The sequence below is a fragment of the Lampetra planeri genome, chromosome 2 (genome assembly GCF_965212315.1).
Source record: "Lampetra planeri chromosome 2, kcLamPlan1.2.h2, whole genome shotgun sequence".
Lineage (NCBI taxonomy): Eukaryota > Metazoa > Chordata > Hyperoartia > Petromyzontiformes > Petromyzontidae > Lampetra > Lampetra planeri.
The window spans coordinates 3,319,432-3,346,099 of NC_136108.1; the positions used below are offsets into that span (position 1 = coordinate 3,319,432).

The window sequence follows — 26,668 nt, forward strand, 5'->3', positions numbered from 1 at the left end:
GAGCCACCACTCTCAAGGGGCTCTCCAGAGCCCCCTTCGGTGCAGGCCCTTCCAGCGGCGTCGGCGGCGGCACGAGCAAGCGGTTGTCAGAGCTGCACCTTCACTTGCTCATTCCCCGTGGAAGTCTTTAATCGGCCACGGGTTCGGAATGCGTTTGGTGGCGGGACACCTCGAGGCGAGGGCCAGGTGCGAGTGACGTCGGCGGTACCGAAGTCGTTCCGCCTGCTCACACTCACACACACACACCCCCTCTGGCCCTCGTGGCTCTCGACAGCAAACGTTACGGCGTGTGAACGATGAGCTCGGGAGTCACACGTAACGCGCAGCGACTCGCCTCTGCGGTTGGGCACGCGAACACCCGTCAAGGGGTGCCTCCCCACAGTTTCATGAGGCACAATGGCACCCCCCACCCTCTCCCCTCCCCCCTTTTTTTTGTTCGTTTCATAGTAGCTTTGTACGACAATAATTGTACAATTTACACGTGTGTACACGAGCAGGTGGTGTTTTAGAATTTTCCAACATTTTCTGTTTTACGATACCTTGTTTTTTTTTTATAGTGGTGTGATCATTTAATTTTGTTTTAAAATGTATGTAATCTAAGGAAGTGGGTGGTATATGACCTACGCTGTGTTCCATCTTGGCAAAGTAGTTGGCTGAATTATGTGATTTTTTTGGTTGCACTTGGCTGTCCTTGAGGTGAACTGAAATGAAATGGACTCCCTTACAATCCCAGCGACTTCAACTGGGAAATGACATAAACTGAAATGAAGCAACACTGAAACTGAAGACTAAGCCCCAGTGAAAACCGGAAGTTGCGTAACCTCTTTTTTTTAATGCAATCTCGTGCCATTGTTGGTCACTGCTATTTTGGAGTGTCTGTCATCTATTCAAACATTTGCCCTCCCAGGTTGTTACAGGGTGACATGGTGCACGAAACACGGTGGTTTCATGTATTGGCGTGCATGCGGGCACACAGGTGTATGCACAGGTGTACGCACAGGTGTATACACAGGTGTACGCACAGGTGTATAGACAGGTGCAAGCTGGCGCTGTTGCTGCGTGATAGCGGATTGAACGATGCACTGCTTCTTCAGCTCATGATGCGTGCAACAAAGTGTGTGTATATGAATCAACATTTAAAAAATATATATTTGTGATGCCATTTGTTTCAGCACATCATAACATTAGTACCCATTCTTGGAAAAGTGAACGTTGTTTCTCCTTATAGATGGACTCACCTCTGCCATAGAAGCATGGAATTTCCACCACTAATTCAAGGCAGTTAACGGGAGACATTCACTGCCCCACCGATCATTTGAGCGGAAAATAACATTGACTTTGGCTATGTCATGTGCTCGATATGTTAATGTCACCCTGTCGCCACCACAGGCGCTTTTACCTCTCACCACTGTTAAACAAGATATGTATAATTCTTCATGTAAATCGGTCACTCTGAATCAAGAAAACTCAACATCACTTTGTCTCTACTGGTTAAGGGTTGCAGGCAATAGCTAGTGCTTTGAGCGGTTGACCAGTGACATTGAGGAAAGTTCGTAAGTAACTGTTGTTGTGCCGCATCATTGACAGAGGCATACCCTCCATGGCCTGAGTGTGACACTTCCACATCTTCTGCTTTGACTTTAAATTCCTCGCTGTCTTTCCGTTTTGCTTCATTCCACATGCCACGAATTGAAGTACTGCACTATGCTAAATTGCACACGCCACAATCATTCTATTGTGACTCTTCGTTGACATTAATGGTATGTTGTGAACTTCTATTCACGATAAAGTACACAAGCGTGGCATTCTGCCTTACTAGCAGTGCAACAATTAATCCCACGTGGTGATTCAAGACATCGTCATTAATGCAGGGGTCAAATTTCTATGCAAGAGGTGATTATTTTTTTTTACATTGCAGTTAATGATAGCGCCTCCTCTCATTGTTGTGGTGATGTAAACCCATTGCGTGCAATTCATACGAATCGAAAAGCATGTTGCTTCGTACACATGCAATTCGATGCACATATTGCAAGCTTAATAATGTATCCTGTTTAAGGTGGCTGAATGGCACAAAGACTACACTGTCGAGCTGACACCGTTTAGATTCTAGGTTTGAATCCTGATAGCCTCCTGTGATTTAACTGGATTCTCAAGTATGGCGAGTTCATGGCCGTTGCCTGGTTACCAATGACTTTACAACAACAAAACTAAATCATATTGAATGTCGTTCTGCACTTAATATGAATACATTTAATCTCTGAGAATAAAACAAAATTTAGCTTGTCTTGCAACAGACATTACACTCTCGTATTGTCAATGGGAAAGTGCTGGCCCTCAGTGTGTAGAACAGAGGTCACTTGCAGAGATCTCAGAAGTAGTTCTGTGGCGTCTGCTTCTGTGGGATGTTCTCAAACAAGGGTATGTGCTCTGCTCACTATGAAAATGCCGAATGGATGTTTTGAATCATAGCACGACGTCGACAGCATGTCGGAATAACCTCGGGGAAAAGACCACAAAATTGTCCCTCCAATCCGTGTTATATTTCAGGGTGTGTGCGATACCGGTGAATGTGTTGTATATGTTGTATAGCATGAACTAACACACATATTTAGATGCTGCAATGAACAGTGATGGTTAACAAACGGTAATCTATATTTTTTTAAACGTGGGAGAAAACGATAAAAATACGAGCACATGCTGTATACAATCCGCAAATGTGTAAATGCCGTTACAAAATGCAAAATTGTCAAGTGACATAATGAGCATTGTGACTTGTTGAAGGAAGGCTTCATGAAATCAGTCATGTGCACTCACGAAGATGTAGGTAATTATCCAAATTATTTTATTGTCAGAGCCATTTCCACCGCTTGTCATGTGTCAGCTTAGCTGCCTGATTTTGCGTCCGAGTGGGAGCCACCTCACAAATGAGGCACTCCTACCTCAATGCTGACATCCCAGGCGGCCGCTTGTTTAAATGAATGAACGAATGCCGTTGATGGTTGTGTTTCTCACAGCATTTTTCCGAACTCTTAGAAATGCCACTGGGGCTGGGGATGCCTTTGTGTGCTGACACTCCAATGCCGCATCAAGAATGTGGCATTTTGAGGGTATTGGTGCCTTCCTCGGCCACCCCGCTACGAGTCACTTTGTGAGGAGCTCCTTTAATAGCAAAAGCAGAGAAAAGGGGCTTCCTTCACCGACCATGACTAAGAAAGAGCTCTCGGAGAGATGTGTGCCCTCGGTATTTCTGTACAAGCCGTACCCTTCTGCTGCATATCTGACGTTCCTGCGATTGTGGGTGGCTGTGTTGGACAGGATGTCCGTAAAGCCATAGTCTGTTATGAAAGAATCATAATTTTACAACAGTTACAACCGCGTGCTTAAATACTCGGATTATGTGAAATGTTTAGTGCATGCCATGAAACTAAACATTTGAGTGACCTTCAACAGAATCATATTCATTAACAGTTCAGAACAATTCACAACACGTACATGTGATATTCTTGCAATTACCTGATACTGATCAATCTCGATCCGATGTGTGTTGCCAACGGCATGGCATAAAATGTGGAGGCTAAGAGGGATGAGGCTCACGCAATAAAACATTCTTACGAACATATTACCAAGTACTGCAACGATAATGTTGACCAATCTTGCTGCATCGTTGGCCTATTGTGGAGGAATTAAGGGGAGGTGAATAAAGGCCCTGGCAATCAGAGTTACTTACAACCATATCAACCACATTTTTTAAAAAATAGCAAATCGGCATTGCTGGATTGAGAATCCTCTGTGTAGTATAGGCCTGAAGAGGCACTGGAGAGATGAGTTGAGATGGAGAAATACGTGGAGTGAAGGGTCGAAAAGGAAGCAATGGGGATGTGTGGAGAGAAAGTCTGAGGAGTGAGAGTGATGGTGACAGGGTGGCTTTTAAGGCGGTTGATGCACGATGATTACAGACACGGGCTCCAGTGGGTGTGCTTTAGACATGCACTCAATCTCGTTTGTTTGCTGCCATTTGTGGCTTCCTGAGTTCACATCCCGGTCAGGGTCAACTTTGCCCATAATCCTTCTTGGTTTGAGCAAAATTTGACTTTTCTGCTGGGTCAGAAGTAAATAGTGAGTGTCTAATGGTCTTAACGGGTCCCTGCCATAATAATATGGAATTATATTTTAAAATAGAGATGACTATTGCTCATGAGTGCTCCAAAATAATCTTGGGGAAAAAAGGAGGTCCTATGTCCAGCAAAGGCTTAAAATCGAGAGTACATGAATTAAACAAAATGCACCAAAATAAACAAAAATCCACAGAGATATACCAAGCCTACTATTCCCCGAACATGCATGTATGTATTTACATTAAACTGGTCAGCAGACATACCAGCACACGGAGATAACTGAAAAGCAGCCACGACAAGAAAGTCCACAATGACATGCTTAATAAGAAGCAACCATTTTGCTCGGATTTATATTTTTTGTTACCATTGCATAAAACGATTTCAAAATGACAAAATTAAATTATGATTCACTTGCCTCGTGAAGAACATTCTTGACAGGACATTAAAACAATTTATTCAACCTTGTATGGATAAGAGGCCTATTGAATCGAATTCAGGAGTTGTTTTGTGGCTTCATGATTCTCATTGAAGAATGTAATTTTTTTACAAACAAGCAAATTAATGTTAGTGGTCAGTATTTTCTTAAATGCAGCGTGAAGTGAGAGTTATTGTGCCTCTTTAATACGCTGTGATCCAAACAACACCCCGGATCTACATATATACTGTACGAACTTGCATACCTACGCAATTGTTCAGCGTATGTAACATATTACATGCGGTCTTTAAAATTGGCCGGTATACGATATGGACATATTCCGTGCCGGCACTTCCCACAACACCAAATATGTGTTCCGGGAATGTTTTCTCTTCCTACGCGATGATGTTTCTGCAGAGAGAAATCGGCTGTTAACATATGGGCTACAGGACAAAAATAGGTCGCACTTCTAAATACTGCTTGTATGTATGTACGTGGACTAAGCTGAACACTTTTACCCAGAGCTTTGTCGCGCACGACTCGTACGCCCATTCCACAGAACATGACCAAAAAAAAAGATAAATCCTCATCTGTTCTTCCAATACGGCTGACAAAAATAAGGCATTATGTTTTTCAACTTGGGGCAATAAGATCTCACGGGGAGTGATGGTTGGAGGGTGGGGGGGGGGTCGAGGGGGGCGGGGGGTTAGGGCAGAACTTGGAAGCTGCTGCAGATTCCTACACACCCGAGGCTTCTCATTGGACTCATAACTCCTTTACAACCGGACGCTTATTATGGCACGTCGTCATAACGCCAGTAAACAATCCTTGCAAAATAAAAACATATTTGCAGCAAAGTAATCTCTTTATACGACCGTGCACAGAGCTATTGCGCTTGCAGCAGCACGGGAAGCAGAGTGCGCTACTCCACGTGCCAAGACGAGTTGTCTGTGTGTGTGCATGTGCGCGCGTGTGTTGGTATATGTGTGTGAACATCCTACATACAAATGATCTGCTTTGGAAAGGCCTCCACTCTGAGGTCCCACCGTTAGAACAAAAAAAAAACTATATCCCACCCGTGAGAAGCGGGCAAAGTGTTGGGGGCAAAATGTGACAGTTCACATTGTTGTTTATAATTAACCAGACGGTTGATCAAAATGCTGCTCGTTAACAAAGGGCATGACGAGCAGGACAGCCATTGATAATTGGCAGGGCTCCCCTAATGAATGGGTAACTTGAGGGCTGCCTTGTGCATTGTCGGGACCAGCCCATTGCTCCTATCCCCCACCTCATGTTTTGCCCCCCCCCCCTCCCAACCTTTTCCCTCTCTCATCCTTCCTCCTCTTTCTCCAACTCCCCCCTCCTCTGTCTCCATCGATTCCCGTCCCCCCACCTTCCCACACATGTGGGATGAGTGGTACAGCCCCACAGGGCTCCCAGTGGCCACTTGTTTGGTGGGCTGTGAGTGGCACCCCTCTAAATGTGGCCCATTGGTATCGGCTGCTCTGGCGGGAGTTTGGGGGGTGAAGAGAGAGATACAGAGAGAGAGATGATGCCAACCGTTCGGGATGAACATGTGTGATGGGAAGTGCAATGTGCTGTGGTCTGTCATAGTGTAGAACGCTGCGGTCTGTACTCAAGTTAGTGGTTGCAGCCCTGCATGGTGCAGTGTGGAACGAGTGGTGTTGCTGCTGTCTTGGTGTGGTGTTGAATCTGGCTTGCGACTGCTGCTGCTGCTCCTGCTGACAACGCAGCGTTTTAGTGTGCTGTGCAACTGTGCGTCGTGCTGTGCAACGTCACTTTTCGAGTCGTCTGGCGTGTTCCTCGTTGCGTCGTGGCGTTACCGCGGCGTGGGTGACTGAGAGTGGCGCTGAGGCTCGCTCCGTCCTATCCTCCGCCGTGCTCGCGCCGCGTGGCCTGCCGCCTCGCCGGGATGCCCTCCGTCTCTGTGCGCCTGCCGTGTCGGCGTCGAGGTCGCCGCGTCTCCTGGGTGTGCGTCTCCTGCAGGCTCGTGGTAAGTTCACGAGGAGAGTGTGGCCAGTCTCGTTAGGTCGGACTCGCATGGGGGGCGGGGGGGGGGTAAACAAGTGCATGGTCAATCTCTTGACTCGCCGGTCGCACGGCGGGGAAGCGTTGCGCGTGTGCCACATCTCGCACGAGTCAGACACCCACGATGTTCACGACGTCGAAATTGCGGTCGGGATGATCGTTCGGTGGCTGCGAACACGGTGCCGCAGAAGTGATTCCTTGCGATCGGCACAGCATGTGTATGTCACACGCATTTCGCTCGCTAGCCAAATTGTAATTTCACTGCAATACGAATGCTGAGCAGCTTTGTCGTACTGTGTACAGGAAGGGCATGTTATGTTTTCTTCTTCTATATTCTGGTGGTGATAGAGTGCGTCATTCTGCTGTCATTGAACTTAAAGCTGCTTTACAAGTGTAACGATGCTGGTGTTTTATTCCGCATTCTTTACGATTTGTTAGTATTCATTCCTGGTTGTTATATTTATTTTAACGCAATGACAAAATGTGCATCACGTACATTTAAAAAAGAATCTCACCTATAATTGTTGTTCCCCTTATAATGTCTCAGGTTTCCCTTGAAAATACATTTTGCATATCTGTTGAAAAAATGGTGATGTCAAGTCAAAACATGATTGTTATTACTGTTGTTGTACACAGCAACGGTCTTTATTTAGCCAAGACAGAATCCCAAGACTATTTTTCACTCGGGTTCAATTGGGGAATTGTGCTGTCCAACTTCACAACCAGGACCCTGTGTTTTACCATCAGCAGATGTGATTTCTTAACACGGGATACAATCTCAATATCTCATTTACAAGGCCCTAAATAAAACGGCTGATTGATCGGTTGACCGCCGCATTCATCTCGTTCAGCGCGTCCTTGGAATTCAGCTGAGACCAAGTTCGTGTTTGTGAATGAATGCCGTGGCACGAGATGGAGCGGGCCTTGGTGGACAATCGTCAAGTTCCTGGACAGACCCTAGGCGCCTTCATGCCTCTTGTTTAACTTTGACATCAGCCATGTGCTTCGAACAAAGCTGCTGAGCTTAATCGTATGCCGTTTACTAATATTGTCTTGCCATTGTGCTGCTCTGTGATATTCTTTTGCGTTGCATGTGCTGTTCTATTTATATATTTAGCGTTGCTCAGGTGTGTGTGTGTGTGTTTTTATGGCTTTGCTTTATTTTGTTCAAAGTTGCATCGCGCGTGTGTCTTGTGCTGCGTGACGCTGTGTCGTGCTTGATCACAGCCAACGTAATGGTGTTTGCGCCGTCTTTTGTTGGAGTCTATTAGAACGCATTGCATTTCTCTGACATTGTATGTTGTCAATTTGCGTCGTATTACTTTCCCTTGAACTGTGTTGCGTTTTATTGTCTTGCCTTTTATCTCCCCGGGTAGTTGCGCTGCACCCATCAACAATCGTGGGGTTGGGTTTCTCTCGTGGGAGGGGGGGGGCCGGGCGTGCAATCTCTCTCTGCATCCCAGAATAACATTTGTATACGTGCGTATGTGTTTGCGCACGTGTACGTGCTTGGGCACTCACTGACCCCAGTCTGCATTGCCACGGTGTGTGTGGGTGTGCCGTACGTGGGTGTGCACACGCGTGCGTGCACACCACCACATCAAGTGCAACCGCGTGGTAGCGAGCGGAGAGGAGGGAGGAGCAATCTTCATGCGCAATGCATCTTCCTTCGCCAAGTTAAGCCAACCCCGGGCACCGTTCGTTGCCTGTGATTGTTGTTCATTCAAACGGAACCCTGTGAGCGCAGAAAACCGCGTGGGTCACTGGCAAACGCAAGGAGCGCGACTCTCCCGCTCGCTCGCTCAGCTGACCGCTAAGACGCAAAGTCACGTGGAGAGGACACGATGCAACTCTCAAACGGCCTCTGGCGCGTGCGCTAAACCATCACTACGTTATCCTCTTTTTGTGGAGGGGGGGGGACTTACGTTGTATGTTGAGCACAGCAACAAGTGTCCCACAATCCACCTGCCCGCATTCTCAAATGCGCATTTTTGGTTTTACTCGCTGATTCGGACGCTTGCACACTCTGCAGGCTCCGCGAGTTAGGCCGTTGTGTTCAAGCCTCGCCCGTCGTAGCGGTTTAACAAAAAAATGTGTCCAATTAAGGCCATAGAATGGAATCTTCTGGGCTTTTTTTTTCTCTTTGGCGTGTGCGCAATGTGCTCGGCCAATCCATCTTTGAGTCATTATTCAGAGTTACGGAGCAAGAGAGACTGTGTGACTTCCACGGGGGTCTACAATCCTCGGCTCGCACTCGGTACCATGATATCTGCAGCCCTCGTTCCCTTCGCATGCATCCGTGTGACATCTGCGATTGCATTAACACCATCACGCGATGTCTGTTATCCTTGTCACACGCGAATGCGAGGTCTATAACCCCTTTGCTTGACACTAACTCACGCGGCATATTTGGTACTCGTTTCGCATTCGTGTGTGATCTATGATCATTGTGCCAAGCTCAGCTTATGCGTGGTCCGATAAGACTCGTTTTCTGACTCATTCGCAAAAATCTACGACCTCTGGTCTGAGACTCCCTTGCAGGAAGCGAATAACCTCTGTCCCACGCTGTCACGCGATGCGCCGTTAGCATGAAAGACGCTCTATAAAGTGGAAGCATGTAGTAGTATTCTTATTATCATCCCCGCTCGCTCTCACAAGCCTCAGTGTGGGCCAATGGTCCCAGGAGGCACGTGTGCGACTCCGCGCACTCCGCATGTAGATTCATGTGGAGCGACTGCCCTCGGCGGGGGGTTCACTGGACGGTCGATGGCCCTTTTGAAGGCGATCCAGAACTTTGGGCTGCTTCTTTTTGTGTTTGTTTGTTGGCGTGGGAGTGGGGCCACTGGTCCCATGCTTCATGTCAGAATGTAAATTTGGGTTGTTCATCCGCAGCCGCTCGATCTGTGATAAAGGAAACAAACAAAAATAATTGCAGCTGTCTTTGCTTCGTCTTACAATTGTGAATGGCAAATGCAAACGCTGATTTGTGTATTTATCCATTAAAACACGAATGTATTCACAACACCTTGTTTATAAGATACACCATACTGTACTAAATACACTTATTGTAAGCACTTGGAAAGACCCATACCTAAATATGCATGCTCACGATATTGTAATGTTACCACACTTACCAAGTACACGTACACCCTTACACTGATATTTATACACGGGACAGGTCGCAAATATATTAAGCAGTTAATATTAATTCTGAGACTAATGGTACTTGTATCAAATCCTGTTTGCGATCATTGATTGTTTACATTGTGTGTCAATGATATATTTATGTTGAATTGAGATCGTTGAACTGATCAAAAGACTGTAAATACGAGACAAATGAATGAGACGAAACAAACGCGATATTAAATTGACAGTTGCTGGGAACTGGAGAGTGGTGGTGCAGTGGTTAGCGCACTGCACTATGAACCCCACGATCTTGAGTTTAATTCCCAATGTTATATTGAGCTTCAAGTAAGTGGTGAGTGACAGCCCGACCATTCGTGGAGCCTTTATTCACCAACCCTAACTGACCAGCGTGGTGAAGTATGGTCAAACAATCCCCACAGCAGACATGGCGCAGAGAGGCCTTTGCTCAGCAGCGGATGACAAATTGATGTAATACTTATAACTACAGCCACCATCATCAGCATCGCGATCCATGGGCAGATAGCCCGTAGGTGTCCACTGCACATGCCGTCATGTGCTTCTACTTCTCTCTTGTGCCAGTGTGCTCAAGTAGTGCACATCAATCTGGCACCAATAACACAGGACAACAATATACGCTACACCCAAATAAATACATATATAGCCATGAAGGCACAAGAAATCCAGTATGTATATTCTTTGGGTCTTTCTGTAAAGCCACGTAGATAGAAAAATGATACAAATAAAAATAATAACAATATCACGACGTTTCGATCGCAACACAAGCAATCGTCATCAGCTGAAAAATATAGCGGGAGAGCTGCTGAGGCAGGGAGTTATAAAAAAAAAAACACAAATGGATTCATATTTTGAGGCCATGGATCTTTCCCTTGATGTTTGGCTATTTCCAAAAGAAACGTTTTATATATTGCTCGAGAAATTGGTTTGTGAGAATTTCTCTTCGACTACCGCTGAGCTCGAACAAGAATGATCGGCACGTTAAAATCCTCGTACACGTGACTGTTGAAATTGTTTGACTGTGTCGGGTGGCGGAGGGTTTGACGACACAAGTTTGGTCCGATAATGACATGGCCTCACCCACAAATCTAGTTTGAATCAAACTCTCTCATTTCCCCTCACACCAACCCTTGCATGCTACTTACAAAGACAAAGCCTCATCCCCCCCGTAGCCTGGACAAGTTGTTGGGACAAGTGCTGTTAGTGAGCATCTATTGAAGGCTGGCGCGGCACACGAAGGGACGGCGTGGCTACAACCATGCCCGGCCGTCTTCGTCTCCCCAGTACCGATGTTTACACACGGAACCATGTACTCACTTAAGGCTGAGTTGACCTACACACACAAAAACACAAAGATCCCCCGTATAGCCTGAGCAGACTGTTGGAGCAAGTGGTGTTAGCGAGCACCTATGAAGGCCAGCACAGCACACGAGGGGGTGGGTGGCCAGCAACACGCCCGGCCGCCTTTGTCTCCCCAGTGGCGATGTTTACACACCGCACCAGGTACTCACTTAAGGCTGAGTTGACCTACACCCACACACAACCGCACACACATGCTCCAGCCCCAGGCCCATCCGTCAGGCTGTGGTGTGTAATCAGTAATTGCCACTGCGCTTACCACGATCCTATCAATTGCTGTCAGGCAGGGCTAATCTCAGCTCATGTGGGTCTGATGGCCTAACTCTGCCTTCAGGGAGGCATGGGTAGGTGACTTCAAAGTGTTTCGCTGTGCTTTTTAAAGCGTTGGAATTTAATTAAGAGATTTCACGTCCGGGGTGTCAGCTTATTGTCCGAGTACACAGCTCAAAGCCTCAGCACCAGAGCCAAGCGTTGACGAATTCGTTTGCTGTTGCAAGACAATAAAAGACAGGGTGGCGGGACGTAGCCCTTTCTGGATGAAATTATATAAAATAAAAACCTGTCTAGTTCAACGATTGCAAGAAAAGGTCTGTTTAATTATCTCATTTAGAAAAGGTATGCTGCCGTGATATTCCGTATTGGTTTGCACACTGGACTTGCAATCCAGAGAGGTTGCTGGTTCAACCACTTGGCAGGGCAGTTGGAAACAATGGGGCAGGTGTCTAAAATCCCCAAGCCTCCATCCACCCAGCAGTATAAATAGGTGTCCCACAGTGAGTCAATCGGTAAGTCGTTTGAGGTAGCGCGATGTGAACTCCCTCAGCTGGTATGCAGGGAGGCGTGGGTTCGATCCTGACCCTGATGCATGTATATTTGGAGTTTGTATGTTCTCCCCGTGGCCGTGTAGATTTTTCTCCGGGTCCTTACGGATTTTCTCTCCACATTTAGAATCAACGCGCGTTTCGAGTATTTGGCTGCTATAAATTTCCACGTGACAAGCCACTTCGTTGAGCTATCATTTGTGGTCAGGTCGTTTCTGAAAAAAAGGCTATATAGCTCAGTAGACCTTACCTGGTAAATTAGAGAATACTTTAACAGTGAATTTCTTCAAACTATATAGCCAGCGTGGAAGAGTAGGCCAAATACCTCATATAGGGGCTCTCTAGAGCTCGCCAAAGTGACAGCCCTTCCGCCAGCAGTCGCATGAGCAAGAGATTGCAGGGTTGCACCTTTTTAAAATAAATGTTGGAATTTTTTGACGTAAAGAAGGGAATTAATTGTTTATTTATGCATGCAGCCACAAGGGTCTTGCTGACTTGTTTGTTTCCATGTGTTCTTGCAAGTTTTCCAGTTGTTTTTTGTAAAAAAAACTTAGTGGTGGGAGAGAAGGCATGCAGAATTTAGAAACATTACAAACAAACAACTCTGGATAGGATCTCCACTATCCTCTTCCCCATGGGGAATGACCGCTTCCTGGATATGGTTCAAGAAAACTGGCCAGGAAAAGAATGGTATCATGGAGAGCTTGATGAAAACAATGGGAAGGCATAGAGGCGGAAGACATGCTTGTGATCAGGGAACTTTTATGTATCAAGTCGTGGGGAGACTGGAACAAAAATAATAATGCTTTTTTATCACGTCAAAGTGTATATTTTTTCAACTAGGCAGATTCAGACTGGGTTCTCGTCACACACGCAATTAGCCTGTTTCAAAGCAGGATTTAACCACAAATCAATGATCTGTAATTTATAATAACACTCAATAGATTATTTCACCAGTTATCTGGTTTATGATAATAAAAAGCGATGTTCTGCTAGTTTGGATTGAATCGGCATTTGTTTTGTATTGGATTATCCTCATCTGCTTTGTATTGAATGAGTGTTTGGTTGATATATTTGTGAACCGACATTTGCTCGGATTTATATTTTGTTTTACGATGGCTGGAGGTCCTCTGGCCTTGCACTGGGTCTGTTGTGCACTGAAATCTGATGTACTGCAGCTGACAGTCCATTGATAACAACAGTCATGGGGTGAACTCTGCAGTGCTTACATGTGCGGATTAACTGTGGTTGGGTGAGCTGAGCAGCGCGGGTAAGTATACTGTGACAGTGCATGTGCTTAAAGATGCTTGCGTAAATGTGCGTACGCATCGTTCATTAATGACACCTTCTTGATTCTTTCGGTAAAGTCACGTAGAATGGAAATAATAAAATAATAAAAGTAAAACATAATAAAATTATTCTCACGACGTTTTGGCCACAACGCAAGCAGCCGTCTTCAGGTGGAGAGCAGGTCTGTCGAGTAGACAGAGTCTGTCTTGTAAATAGTCTACTCGACAGACCTGCTTTCCACCTGAGGACGGCTGCTTGCGTTGTGGCCGAAACGTCGTGAGAATTATTTTATTATGTTTTATTTTTATTATTTTATTATTTCCATTCTACGTGACTTTACCGAAAGAACCAAGAAGATGACTGACTCCCTGCAGTCACGAAAGCTTTAAATCGAAACATTAATGACACGTTTATATGTACGCGATCTAAACCAAACACCTTTAATTTGCATCTCTCATGATATATTTGCGTGCGTCATAGTCCAACAAACCCCAACCAAACATTTCACCAGCTGCTACCAGCGGTGGCATTACTTTAGTGGTTCTGATTTATGTACGTGGCCAACGACAGTAACTTACGTGATAACCATTTGAAATGAGTGGGTTACCAAATCGTTTACTCGTTTTAGCCACATACATGTCTGCTGTGGCCCATGGACTATTAGTGAAGTTGTGTGTTCCAATAAATCGAAAGTAGGTGTTAGAAAATGTTTCTCGGGAAATATGAGTAAAATACTTTTATAACCAACCAACCTCTCTCATATTTCAATGGCCTCAACTGCCACCTCGCAATGTCACCCACCAGCAACATGTTTGACGTTTCTCATCATCTACAAGCCTTGGCCACCAACTATCAACCCGACCAACTACCGAGTGTCACCACCACCCACCTGTCTGTCTGACCAACCACTTCCTATCCTCATAATTAACCGACCAACCGCACAGTCACCCCGCGTGAGATAACTGCCACCTACAAAGCCCACACCACGAGCCACCAATCCTCCATCCTCAATCACAGCCGATCACCCATGCCACTGCCCGCCAACTTAAATCCAAATTGTAAATAGTTTCAAAATTTCACATTCATTCCATACGAACTATCAAACCAACTTGATATATGATTTTTGGGCGCCACTCATTCGAGACGTCCACGTTATAAGTTATTTCGTTGAGCTATCTGAAAACGAGCTATATAGATCAGCGGGCTTTAACCTGGTTATAATAAAAAAAAATAGTACAAATATTTCACATATTGGATTCCTTCCAAATCAGCGCTGAGGGATATCTGAACCAGTCTTACCTAGTTCAGCTTCCCACTTCGCAACTCGTACTGACCGGCGTGACAAAGCATGGTCAAACAACCTCTGACCAACACACCACAGGGGTGTGTGAAGGGAGGGCTTTGGATTAACAAAGGGGTGAATTCATTATGATTCATATATTATTTCATAAAGTGATTGTCGTTGCGTGTGTGTGTGTGTGTGCCACACAGCCAGAAGAGACAGAGGAGGACACCAGCTCACAGGGGCTGCTTAGCGAGCAGGCGACCCGCACGCGCCCGCACACGACAGATCGGTGTCGCGTGTGCTCCAGACCTCTGCACAAGCCAGGCAGTCGCTGCCCAGGTGGGATGCATATGGCTGGCACGCACAAAGGCACGCACGTGCTCACTTAACAAACAGCATCACACCACTGGGTCAGTGATGTTGCCACAGTGCTCGTGCCAGGCTACGTGCACCTTGAGACCCCCTGAAAGTGGCGAAGGCTCCCTGGCAGGTCACAGGACAGACCCAGATGGTATGGGTTGACTGGCTGAGATGACTGGGTGATGCACGACCCGTGATCCCGACTGTTCCAACACGCGCACCCATTAACTAATACACCACGAAGTCGTATACTCACAAGTGCATGCCCTCTACATGCTTGGCACACACAGCACAAATCGCTTGCGCGTGAAGGAAAGAAAATAAGGAACTCGGAACAGCTGCTCGTGTAAGGACATAGCAGTCACACTGCGATTTCGGATTTAAAATTAGCATACATTCGTTATGTCACACACGCATGAACTCCACCCTGACCTAGCCCTCTCTAACCAGAACCACGAGATTAAAAGGAGCTCCCACTTATTGTCATCTTTTCTTTCTAGCCGTCTTTTCTCGGTTCCCATGCACGGCGAATGCGTACACATTAATTACGCCTCCCAAAAGCTTACGAGCCCCCCGAGCAAAATCCTGCGCACATGCTGATACGGCCGTAGTGTGTGTGCGTGCGCTCGCACGTAGCCCCGCGCGTGCGTTGGTTGCGAGCCAGCCGAACGACGAGGGATCAAAGGTGGCTCATGGTGAGGCTGCAGACACCCGGGCAACTTTGATGCACAGCACGAGCGTTTAACGCTCCGCACGTTCGGTGCGCATGGTGGTGTGCACGTGGTGGTGCACACTCACTCCAGCTTATGAAGAAAGCGCACCTGCTTGTGTTACACACTTGCACACACGGGCGTGCGCGCGTACGTGCGTACGTACGAGGTCTTAAACACGTGAAATGAAAAATGTAGGAACCCTTGCCAAAGCCCCCTTCTGCCAAATCCACGCTTATTCATCGATGGATGACACCAGTGATACTATAAATACATTCTGAATAGATTTACACAATTTTTGAAAAATACTGAACCCCACATACTGCCGCCACTCTATGGCCCCACAACTTTGTCAATTCTCCCTTCTTAAACCCATTTTTAAATCCCCCACGCCCACCCCACCCCCGCCCCCACTACCTCATCCCACAATCACCGCCACCACCACCACTCCAGCCTCACCCGTGTCCTTTTGTGCATTGCCACAATGCTCGGAGTAAAGAGTGGCAGTGTGAGGTTGGCGGGGTGTGTGTGTGTGGGGGGCATGTGGGCCCCCACCCGTCCCCCGAGCTGTCACTCTCCGCCTTTGTGTCGTGATGCATTGAGGGACCCGCCGTTGCCCCAGCTCCTCCGCGACCCGCTCGTGTGACTGGCTGCACACGCGCCCGCCCGCTCGCTCGCTCGCCCGCCCGCCCATGAAGACGTGGCATGCCACCATCTCTATCTGTCGCTGCAGCGGCGCTCGCAGGAGACGCCGTTCGTTCGCTCAGTTGGGGGGGGGGGGGGGGTGGGGTTGCCTTGCCCGTGGGACACGAGTCGGTGAGTTAGTGCCATGGCCGTGCTGCTGGCACAGGCGTTGTCGCGCGGCTGAATAACGGCGCAGTGGCAACATTCGGGCACGCTCCAGATTGGGATTCGGGGGTTACGATTCCGAGATAAGGCTACATGTGGGCGTATTTATCTGGCCAACCTACACAGTCCATCGTGGAGAATGATGGTCAAACAACTCTCATGACCGCCACGTCGCGAGAAGGCCTCTGTCCAGCGATGGATTCACAAAGCGCATTTTTTTTTTATTGGTTGAAGTTGTATGCCACATTCTTGAGATTTGTGGTGGTGACCGATGCACACTCCTTTACACAGATAAGCACTGGTGATCGATGAACTCCCATGCTGTTGCCAGACTGCCACTTCGTGCCAGGATGTCACTGTTTTGCATGATCATACCAGCAGTCTGAGCACTTTCCAAGTTACTGGCGGCATTTGCACATATTAAGCCACAGACAATTTGAATGACCGTATTATTTTATGTTTCATCATCATCATTGTCACGATCCATGGGCAGAGAGCCTGTAGGTGTCTTCTGCACATTTCGTCAGTTGTTTCCAACTTTCTTCTGTCTTATGTGCTCAAGTAGTGCGCGCATCTTTTTGGCACCGATCTCTCATGTCGTTGTCGAGCCATTCATTCTCTGTGAGGTCTTCCTCTCTTTTCGGTTCCTTACATTTTTCCGATCAACACACTTTGAATTTTTCTGTTGATGTCCCATCCTACACGTGTGTCCAAATAGTGTCAGTTTCCATCTCATGACTACCTGCATCAGGTCTATGTTTAGGCTAATAATAATCGTGATTAATTTAGTGAATCGATATCATGTTATATAATGACTGTACTACAGAGACACATGCACAAAAACTCACAATGCAACTCGTAGAAATACAAAATATATATAGGAAAATATTTACTGTTAAGACATTATGCTACAAACACAAAGTAAAAAAATGCATATACGCACACATTTTAATAACCCTTACAAAAACATTGTCAGGGTTACGTTATTTATGCTTGACAGACAAGAAATAACAAACTCTGGCATGGTTAGCATTAGACTACAGCATCGCTGTGTTCCACAAACGGCGCAGTGTGCATTGATTACTATTGATATTAAATTGCAGCAAAAAAAATGTGTGTGCACTGATACATACGTGAAAAAATTAACACAACGTGTTTTACATTCGCTAAATACATTTAACAGGAAGAGTGCGTGAAGACGAATACAATTCACTTGAATGCAAGGTAGAAGTGAGTGAATATCGATTTAAGCGGCGTGAGCATGCAGCATGTTTGCGTTATAAATCCTGAGCGTTTATAATTGCACGGAACGTTAAGGGCCAATCCAGCTCACCACACGTCCTCCACCGAGCCTGCACCATGGCAACGCCACGTAGTAGTACATGGCAATGCTTTGAGTTTTTCATGGCGATTATCAATGATTGAGTGATTATGAAATGTAAATGACTAAACGCAAACAACTTCCTGGCAACCTATACAGCGAGAGTAACAAAAATGTGTAGCAATAGCGGCATTCCAGCGCTTCCAAAGTGCGCGCCACGCACGTGGTTCCTCACCTTGTGCACAGTGCGAGAGTATGGATTAGCGCAGGCTGGGATGGTATGCATCATTTGCAGTGATGCAAACGTTGTGGCGGTGTTGTCGTGATGCACACACTGCTAATGATCTTCTTGGTTCTTGCGGTAAAGTCACGTAGAAGGGAAATAATAAAATAATGAAAATAATACATAATCAATTCAAATTCTCACGACGTTTCGGCCACAACACAAGCAGGTGAAGACAGAGCTATCTGAAAGACAGCGCTCCAATGAACCGTTTGATTGGAGCGCTGTCTTTCAGACAGCTCTGTCTTCACCTGAGGACGGCTGCTTGTGTTGTGGCCGAATCGTCGTGAGAATTTTATTTGATAATGTTTTCTTTTTATTATTTTATTCTTTTCCTTCTACGTGACTTTACCGTAAGAACCAAGAAGATGAATCCCTGCAGTCACGAAAGCTTTAAATCGAGACTGCTAATGATGACAGATCTCTGTGTAGAGCAATTGGAAATGATCATTCCTGTTCATGTTAACATGAAAACGTGATTTAACCCCCCCCCCCCCACGAATTTACACCCCTTAGCCTCAATGCTATGGAAGTTGTGTTTGCAATCACCTATTTAGGCTGACACGACACACAAAAGTGGTACTGCGTGACACACATCAAATCCCCTTTGTCTCCCCAATGTGGATGAAGACACCACACTCGGTACTCATTTGAGATCGCGCTGTCCTAGGGAATGCACTCAGAGTATGATCGTACGCTCTCACTCGTTCTTCTCTCGAATGGCATTTGAAACTCAGCGGAGGAATTTGTAACGTACACGTGAAGTTTGGAAAAGCGATCGATGGAAGAAGATGACAATCCTCTGGTGGTGTTCTCTGTTTGTTATTAAAACACAACGAATGTCATCGTGTCGTCGACCAAATGCCCTTCATGACAACACTCAATCGTGTACATTTCATTGCATTTGTACGTGAACAGTGAGGAGTGAGAGCGATACAACTATCTTGGATTGAGTCAAATCAGAGCCAACATGTAAAATGAGCATTGAAGAGACTGAGTTTGTGAGCCTTGAAGAAACCCGTTTGAAAGCAGAGAAATCTCGAGAGCTGCTACCATATTTGTGCATTGCTTTATTTGTTCAACGTTACTTTAAAACTAGTCCACCGCCTTACTAAGACCACGAGCCGATACTCTAGGAGGCCGGGATGTGATAGTCAACTGTCAAACACTCGATACATCAATCAATAAAGAAAAATCTTGGATCAGAGTGGCAGCAATCTCTCAGCCACCATTCTCCACGAAGCGGCGCTGACGTGACCACTTGTGCCAGGCTAGGTGCATTTCGAGGCCATGTGAAGCGTCGGAAGGCTCGCTGACAGGAGGTCACGGGACAGATCCACGTACACGCACGCACACACGCACGCACACACGCACGCACACACGCACACACACACGCACGCACACACGCGCGCGAGCGAATTCGCGCATGCACTGCAAGCGAATAAGGCCATGACTATGAAGACACATGGTATGGCTCACAAGAACACACACTGCTGCTAGGCAGTGGGGAATAGTGGGGAAACAAGACAGTTGATTTGTGCGTTGTTGTGAGCACAATACATCTTGGGGTATTGGTTATAGTGGTTTTGCTACGTGTGTATGATGATTTTTTTGTGTGTGTGTGAGTAGTTGTTAGTAATCACTTCACATGCTCACATGCAGTTCTCCGCATTCATGGCCAAATATGGCACATGCAGTAATGCACATTACGATGCGATTGTACTTGAAAATGTTTGGCACGCACACAAACACCACATGAATGCATAGGTAAGTTAAGCCTCATGTGCAGTGCTTTGCTCGATTTTGCTTCTCAATTGTGTGAGGTGTGATATCAAGTGGCAAATTATAATGATGATGATGATGATAATAATAATGACTTACGCTAGAATGTTATGACATATTCACAATTCCTGCACAACAACATAACTGTGTCACTTATCCTCGGTAACTGTGTAAACCATTAACATTATCTCCTCCATATTTCAGTTTGCAAGTATGCCGGCCACACGAAGGCAAGCCGTCCTCAAGTAAGGGGGCGTGGGAGCGGGCAAGGGTTCAAGGGGGTCAGATCACGGGTGCTGAGGTGGAAAGATGAGGACCCTATAATTGACCATCTCAGTGGGTAATTGATTACCTGATAAAAAAACAAAATCCCTTTGGGACTATGGTCACAGATGCTTCCTAATCTGTAGGGCTGGCTGACCAGCTGGGAATTACCTTCACATATGCCTGCACATACAAGGGAACTCTTTCTTTTGAGCCCACTTTAAATCAGTGGGACACGCACTATCGTTTGCGACGGCCTCTCACGGCCCATCACGGCACCACTGAGGGAGTGGTGGAGGTAGCAAGGGACACACCAAGCAACTATTGTCTCTCCCCCCCTCCTGCCCCCCCCACCAATGTTGGTGTTCGCTGACACTGCACCGCGCAAGGCCGATCTGACCTGGGGAAGTGCCATTTGATATGCGGAGGGGGGAGGGGGAGGACCTCACCGATTGTGCCAAATTTTTAGACGTTCAGTCGAGAGACAAGAGCCCACGGCAGAGCAGCGCAGGAGCGCTTGCGTGGTCAATTCTCGCGGCTGAAATCAAAGTCGCGACAAGTGACAGCAGAATGAAGGAGGCTGTCAGTGGGCGGAGAGAGGGCCTGCAACTGGGGTGAGGGGCAGCAGTGATGGGGCATAATGAGGGTGAGTGCACTATTGTGCAGATTTCATGAGCTGTGCACCCCCATGGGCCGCTTCGTTCTTGCGCGCGTGAGCACACGTGCGCGCTCATGCGTGCACCTGTGCGTTGCTGTACGTGTCGTGCCTACGTGTGTGTGTATGGGTTTGTGGGGAGTGATGGTGCCACACGAGTGGCATCATCAGTGATTCTGGGCCTCTCCTATGGGGCGATTTAAACATCAGCACCGAGTGTGGAAACGTCAGCAAAGGCGGCCGGAAAATATTTGATTTCACACTTGCCGCTTGTGCACATGTCTGTCTGGTCACGAATGCCACTTTCCCAAACAGCCTATTCTATGTTCATCGTAAAGGTTTTTGGGTAGATCGCGTGATTAATTATTAATGTGTCGTCAAACCACCTCCACCCGACATAGCCGATTCGTAAGTTGTATAACAAATTGCCACATTTTGTTCACGTGGCAAACCTTACTAATTGTCGGTTTCTGAGAGGGGGGAGGTGGGTTAACGATAGATTTATATTTCAGAATCCGAATCTTTATTTAGGCTGGAGGAATCCGATGAGCAATGAAGCTCTTTTTGCACAGATACCCAGTCGTTACGCGATCTAGCCCAACGTCCTTTATTACGAATAATATTGGTCACGGAAGCCTACGTGTTCAAGTCTATTCAAGGCTATATACTGGTTGTGTTTTCGCTACGTTGTCCCCACCTGAAGACAGACGTTTGCGTTGTGGGCAAAACGTCGTGAGAATTGTATTTTATTATGTTTTATTTTTATTATTTTATTATTTCCTTTCTACGTGACTTTACCGAAAGAACCAAGAAGATGAATCCCTGCAGTCACGAAAGCTTTAAATCGAAATTTAATTTAGTTGTTTTCATTTATTAAAATTTTTACCTACGTGACTTTGCCTAAAAAACCAAAGAGTATGCATCCTTGCAGTCACTAAAACTTCAAATCTATAAATATATACTGGTTCTCTGTGGTGTCCTGTGTGTGCACATGAATGAGTCGATAGGCACATGCATGCATGTTCGTGGTTGTGCTCGTGCATGCATTACCAGTCTTCAGCCAGGAGAGGGATCCCGCGTCTCAAGGTGGTCAATTGAGGCACACAAAAAATGTAAATATACAGGGTGATCCTTTTAAAGATACCCAACGGATTCTAATAACCCCTATTACTTTCATATTCTTAGGTTTTTTCGGTAAAGTCACGTACGTAAAAATTTTTAATTAAAATTAATAAAAGTAACATAAAAATAAAAATCACGACGTTTCGGAGGCAACACAAGCTTCCGTCTTCAGGTGGAACCGTCACAGCACGCTTGCTGTATCAAGTAAAACTTTACTTTTTATTTTACTTTTCATTTTAATTTTTTACCTACGTGACTTTACCGAAAAAACCTAAGAATATGAATACTTGCAGTCACGAAAGCTTCAAATCTATAACATATTACTTTCGTCTCAACAGGTGATTAGATACTGTATTGCGAACGTGATGACTTCAGTATATTCGAGGCGAGAGCGATAAACGATGTAACAGGTGTGTTGAGATCGGTGGCAGACATGGAGAGGCTTGCAAGTAAAATATTGTTTTGCCGATAATGTAGTCCCTAATATTTTAGTGGGGTATCGATGAATGGATCACTGTGTATTACACAAGTACTGCTGAAATATGCGTGTGAGTATTTTGTTAGTTGATTTGTTCATGCATTTAATCCCTCATGCACATTTTAATCGTGTCCCTCGTGTGTGTGTGCATACAACATCAAACATTCAGGATGTAGTATGTTGAACTTCTTTAGCACCGTATGTAGCCAACCCTGCTAATCGCAGGTGGGGAACCTCCCACACCATATTTTTCAAGCTCTTAGCGATCCAATGTTATATTTAGAAAAGTATTACATCTACAATTATTTGCCATAGAACATACTAATGTTATCTTAGCACTCACAAGGTTGAATGCACCTGTGCATCTTGAAAAAACAAGTAAAGCATTCCATGGTATACCCAGGTAAGGGGCCGTCCATAAATGACGCCACGCACCTAGTGGGGGGGGGGGGGGGCGTCAGACATTTGTGACGATGTGTGACGAGGGGGGGGGGGTGAGAAATGTGACATCACATCAAAATGCGAAACTTTAAATAAATATAGACAACACGTTCTACTTAATTAAATAGACTTTTTGATAAATATTTTCTCCTACAACATTAGAGTGCAGCGGCACATTAATTACACGTTATAATGACAATAGTTTAAAGCGATTTGAAGCATGTTTTATTTTGGGGGGGGGGGGGGGGCAGAGGTTTGTGACGTCATATTTGGGGGGGTCAAAAATCGTCCAAAATCGCGTGACGTCATTTATGGAGGGCCCCTAAGGGGAAGAATGAACGTGACCAGCAGCAACAATTAACATTTATATAGCGTCAACGTTTTGTTCATATTGCTAAATATGAACAAAACATCAATCAATATTTATTGATCTAACGGCGCACTTTGATGACGCAGAATGCAAGCAACTGGAGCTAAAGAGGCAATTCAGAAGGAGCAAAAAAATATATATCAAAACCATTTTTTTCAAAAATGCCACGATCCCTCTGCTACGTTAAGCTCGTGGCAATCACAAGGCCGTGTGCAGAATACGTACCAGAACGCTGGTGTCAAATTGAGATGGAAAGCATCCTGGAATCCCCGTTACGTTCCGTTGCTGAAGACACCTGGCACATACTTAATTTGGAGCTTTCGTGACTGCAAAAATTACTCTTTGGTTCTTTCGGTAAAGTCACGTATAAAGAGAAAACAATAAATTAAATACTAGCATACGACGTTTCGATTGCAACACAAGCAATCATCATCAGGTATAAATGAAATAGAAACACAAATCTAGTATACTTAGAAATGTAATGTAATACAACAGAGAGTCGGATAACATAACAGTCAACACCCTACGTAATCAACCAGGCATCGACACAGTGGTTTCTCTGTGTGCCTATGTTTGTCTCTCTCTATGTATCTCTGTGATATCTGTCTCAACGTATATGTCACACCTGATGATGATTGCTTGTGTTGCAGTCGAAACGTCGTGAGAATTTTTTGTTTTATATTTTTATTATTTTATTGTTTCCCTTCTACGTGACTTTACCGAAAGAACCAAGAATATAATGGTTTTATTGTTTAAGTTTTTTGTTTTTCATTTATAACAAATCTTTGTTAAGTAGCTCGATAAAGTTTTGATGAGTACATCTTGGAAATGTTTGATTTTGGCACTGCAATTATCAATTGAAAAAAAAAGTTCTGCAAAAAATGGCTTTAAATTGTCTTCAAGAAGACCTCCATGTAGTTGCAACTAATTGCAGGGATGCACTCACTTATGTCTTTCCAGTTGTGTATCTCCAACAATGACTCTTCTTTGTTCGATGCACTTGTTGTACAAGTAGATAGAATGACGACCGCTTGTGTTGCGATCGAAACGTCGTGATATTTTTAATCACTTTATGTTTGTTTTTATTTTTTTTCTATCTATGTGACTTTACCGAAAGAATCATATAATATTTCGTTCCTGCAGTCACGAAAGTTTTAAGTCAAAATTTGTTGCACATGGCTTTGCTTTTACTAATAGTCACTGTAGCTTAACTTTGCAACCTTCTTTGTGAAGTGATCCAGATGTTTCCTGTAGTTCATTTTCAAGTACAATGACATACGGAAAGACTTTGCCATCATCATAAAACGAAATAATCTATAATAAATAAAGATGATAATGCTTTTGTATGAATGCATTTTAGTCTTAGTATCTGCTTGCCGAAAACCTTCAATGTTTTTCCTTCTTCAGCATGTCGCTACTTTATTTTTTTTAGATCACCACACATTGTGCAATTGTCTAACGCGATAAGTCCTATTGAAGAAGGGTTATTGTCCTGACATGTGAACTCATTGCATAGCTTTCATTTCTCAGGCACCGTTTGTTAATGACCGTGATATAATCTAGGATTTAAGCTTTCGTCACTGCAGAAATTATACTCATTGTTTTTGTTCGGTAAAGTCACGTATGTAGAAATAAAATACAATTTAAACAAATAAAACCAGGTGATGATGAGCGCTTGTGTTGCGTTCTAAACGTCGTGATGATGAAACGTCGTGATGATGAGCGCTTGTGTTGCGTTGGAGACGTCGTGATTTATTTTAATTTAATTTATTTAAATTTTATTTTATTTCTACATTCGTGACTTTACCGAAAAAACCAATGAGTATGACTGTGATATATTTTCAACCCGTGAACGAGATGGTTGCGCAACCGCATAAAGACAACAGCGTGTTAGCACATTGTGAGCAAGTGGCACTCCCGTAATGCCGTGGCTTCTGTAAGGAGCCCCGAGCAGAGCTCCTTATGGCCTCATTAGCTCCTTGGGGGGCTGTGGCAAGGGGCGGGCCTTGGAACTGACTTGGCTTGTCCTTTTCATTAAGCGTCCATTTATTAAAGTGCTGCATGCACACTTTTGCCCTCGTGTCCCTGCCTCCCGCTATATCCGTGGGGAAAGTTGGACGTCGGGGATGGGAGCAGAGCTCACAGCTTCACGTCTCCTCGGTATTTACTTTCACAAGCGGCTGGAATATGGGACTTGGGGGAGGGGTTGGCGGGGAGAGAAGTGAGGATGGTCGGCTCAGACCGGGGGGGGAATGGCGAACGGGTGATGGTTTGCATTGAAGCACAACAAGAGCTCACAAATCCCAATTAAATTGAACCATTTGAGAGCCCATTATGATACACCATCTAGGTCGCAAAGATCATGAGGAACAAGCCTATCTTAAAGACAAAAGGTCTCATTACATTATAATAAATCATAAACTACAATCTGCATAGTTCTAAATTTTTCTCAGAGCATTTCTAAAAGTTGCAGCCAATTTTAAGTGAATGTCATGTGACTTTAAACAAATTAATTGGAAATTGGGTTGACTGTACCTGCCAACTCTGATGTATACATACATATAAACGTTTACTTCATATAGGTTAGTTTCATGCCATCGTGGCCATTAGTTTTTTGCATGAGGCACTTACTGAAATGTGCTGTAAATGTGATATGGCGTGGATCTGTTAAAATCTTGTAGGAAATCTAGTTGAAACTGCGTAAAAATAGGTGTCTGATCTAAACATGTGCTTTTCTGAGTAGCTGACCTGTGTGTTGTCTTAATAACTCTCTACCTCACCTGTTTGCTTCCTCTCGGATTCTTTCATCTCACTGCAACTTCATTGAGTCGAGCTGCACCAGCTTTTCGCCAGTGAATCGCCCGAATTCTTATCACCCTTGCGACACTTGGCATTCAACTCATTTTTCCCATTGCGTATATATTTATTTTCACGTGAAATGTGCAAGGGACCTGGGTCATGTATGAATGCCTTGCATAGTTTACAAGCTGACAAGTGTGCGTGCCTCCTCGGAGTGGCAGTGTTTACAGCTTTTAAGGAGCCAGGCTCAGCTGCAGGGACCCTTGGGTTATAGCCACTTAGTCTGTCCCGCAGGACCAATTAAACCAGATTGTTTTGGTTTCCACCTTCAATCTCACCCTCCCAATGTAACATTTCAATTTCGCTACAGCATGTACTGGAACACACGTGATGCTACCTTTTTTAGAGGATGCAGGCTTCAGGACATATCATGGAGGGCCTTTTATTTCCACCACAATACCTCGCCTCTCTGCTTTTCTCAAAAAAACACCCCATGACAGCCTTGTATTTCAGCACACTGTTCGGTGAGGCCTGTCATTATTGAATCTGAATTAACGCATGCTCCCAGACAGCCTGATTGCCTCTGTACAACCCAATCAATTACGATAAATTGCTTGAAATATTCTTCTGCCTCTTTAATTAAATTTTCTTTATATAATACATGGTCAGGTCAGAATGGAATGCCATGCTAATATTTTTTTACAAAGAAGACTCAGAAAGCAATGTAGTGAAGGAAAA

The 26,668-nt window shown here is 45.2% G+C and overlaps 1 protein-coding gene across 5 annotated transcripts in view; it reads left to right on the forward strand.

Moving 5' to 3' along the window:
• LOC144724850 (tensin-1-like) overlaps nucleotides 1–26,668 on the forward strand; it is a 140,187-nt gene that overhangs the window by 10,748 nt on the left and 102,771 nt on the right. For 4 of the 5 annotated variants that reach the window (XM_078604218.1, XM_078604228.1, XM_078604236.1 and 1 more), the window contains exons 1-2: nucleotides 14,704–14,835; nucleotides 20,006–20,046. The gene's annotated coding sequence lies outside the window, so the exon portion shown is untranslated. Of the gene's footprint in view, nucleotides 1–14,702; nucleotides 14,836–20,005; nucleotides 20,047–26,668 lie in introns of those variants that run through there. The other variant, XM_078604201.1, reaches the window with a different exon arrangement.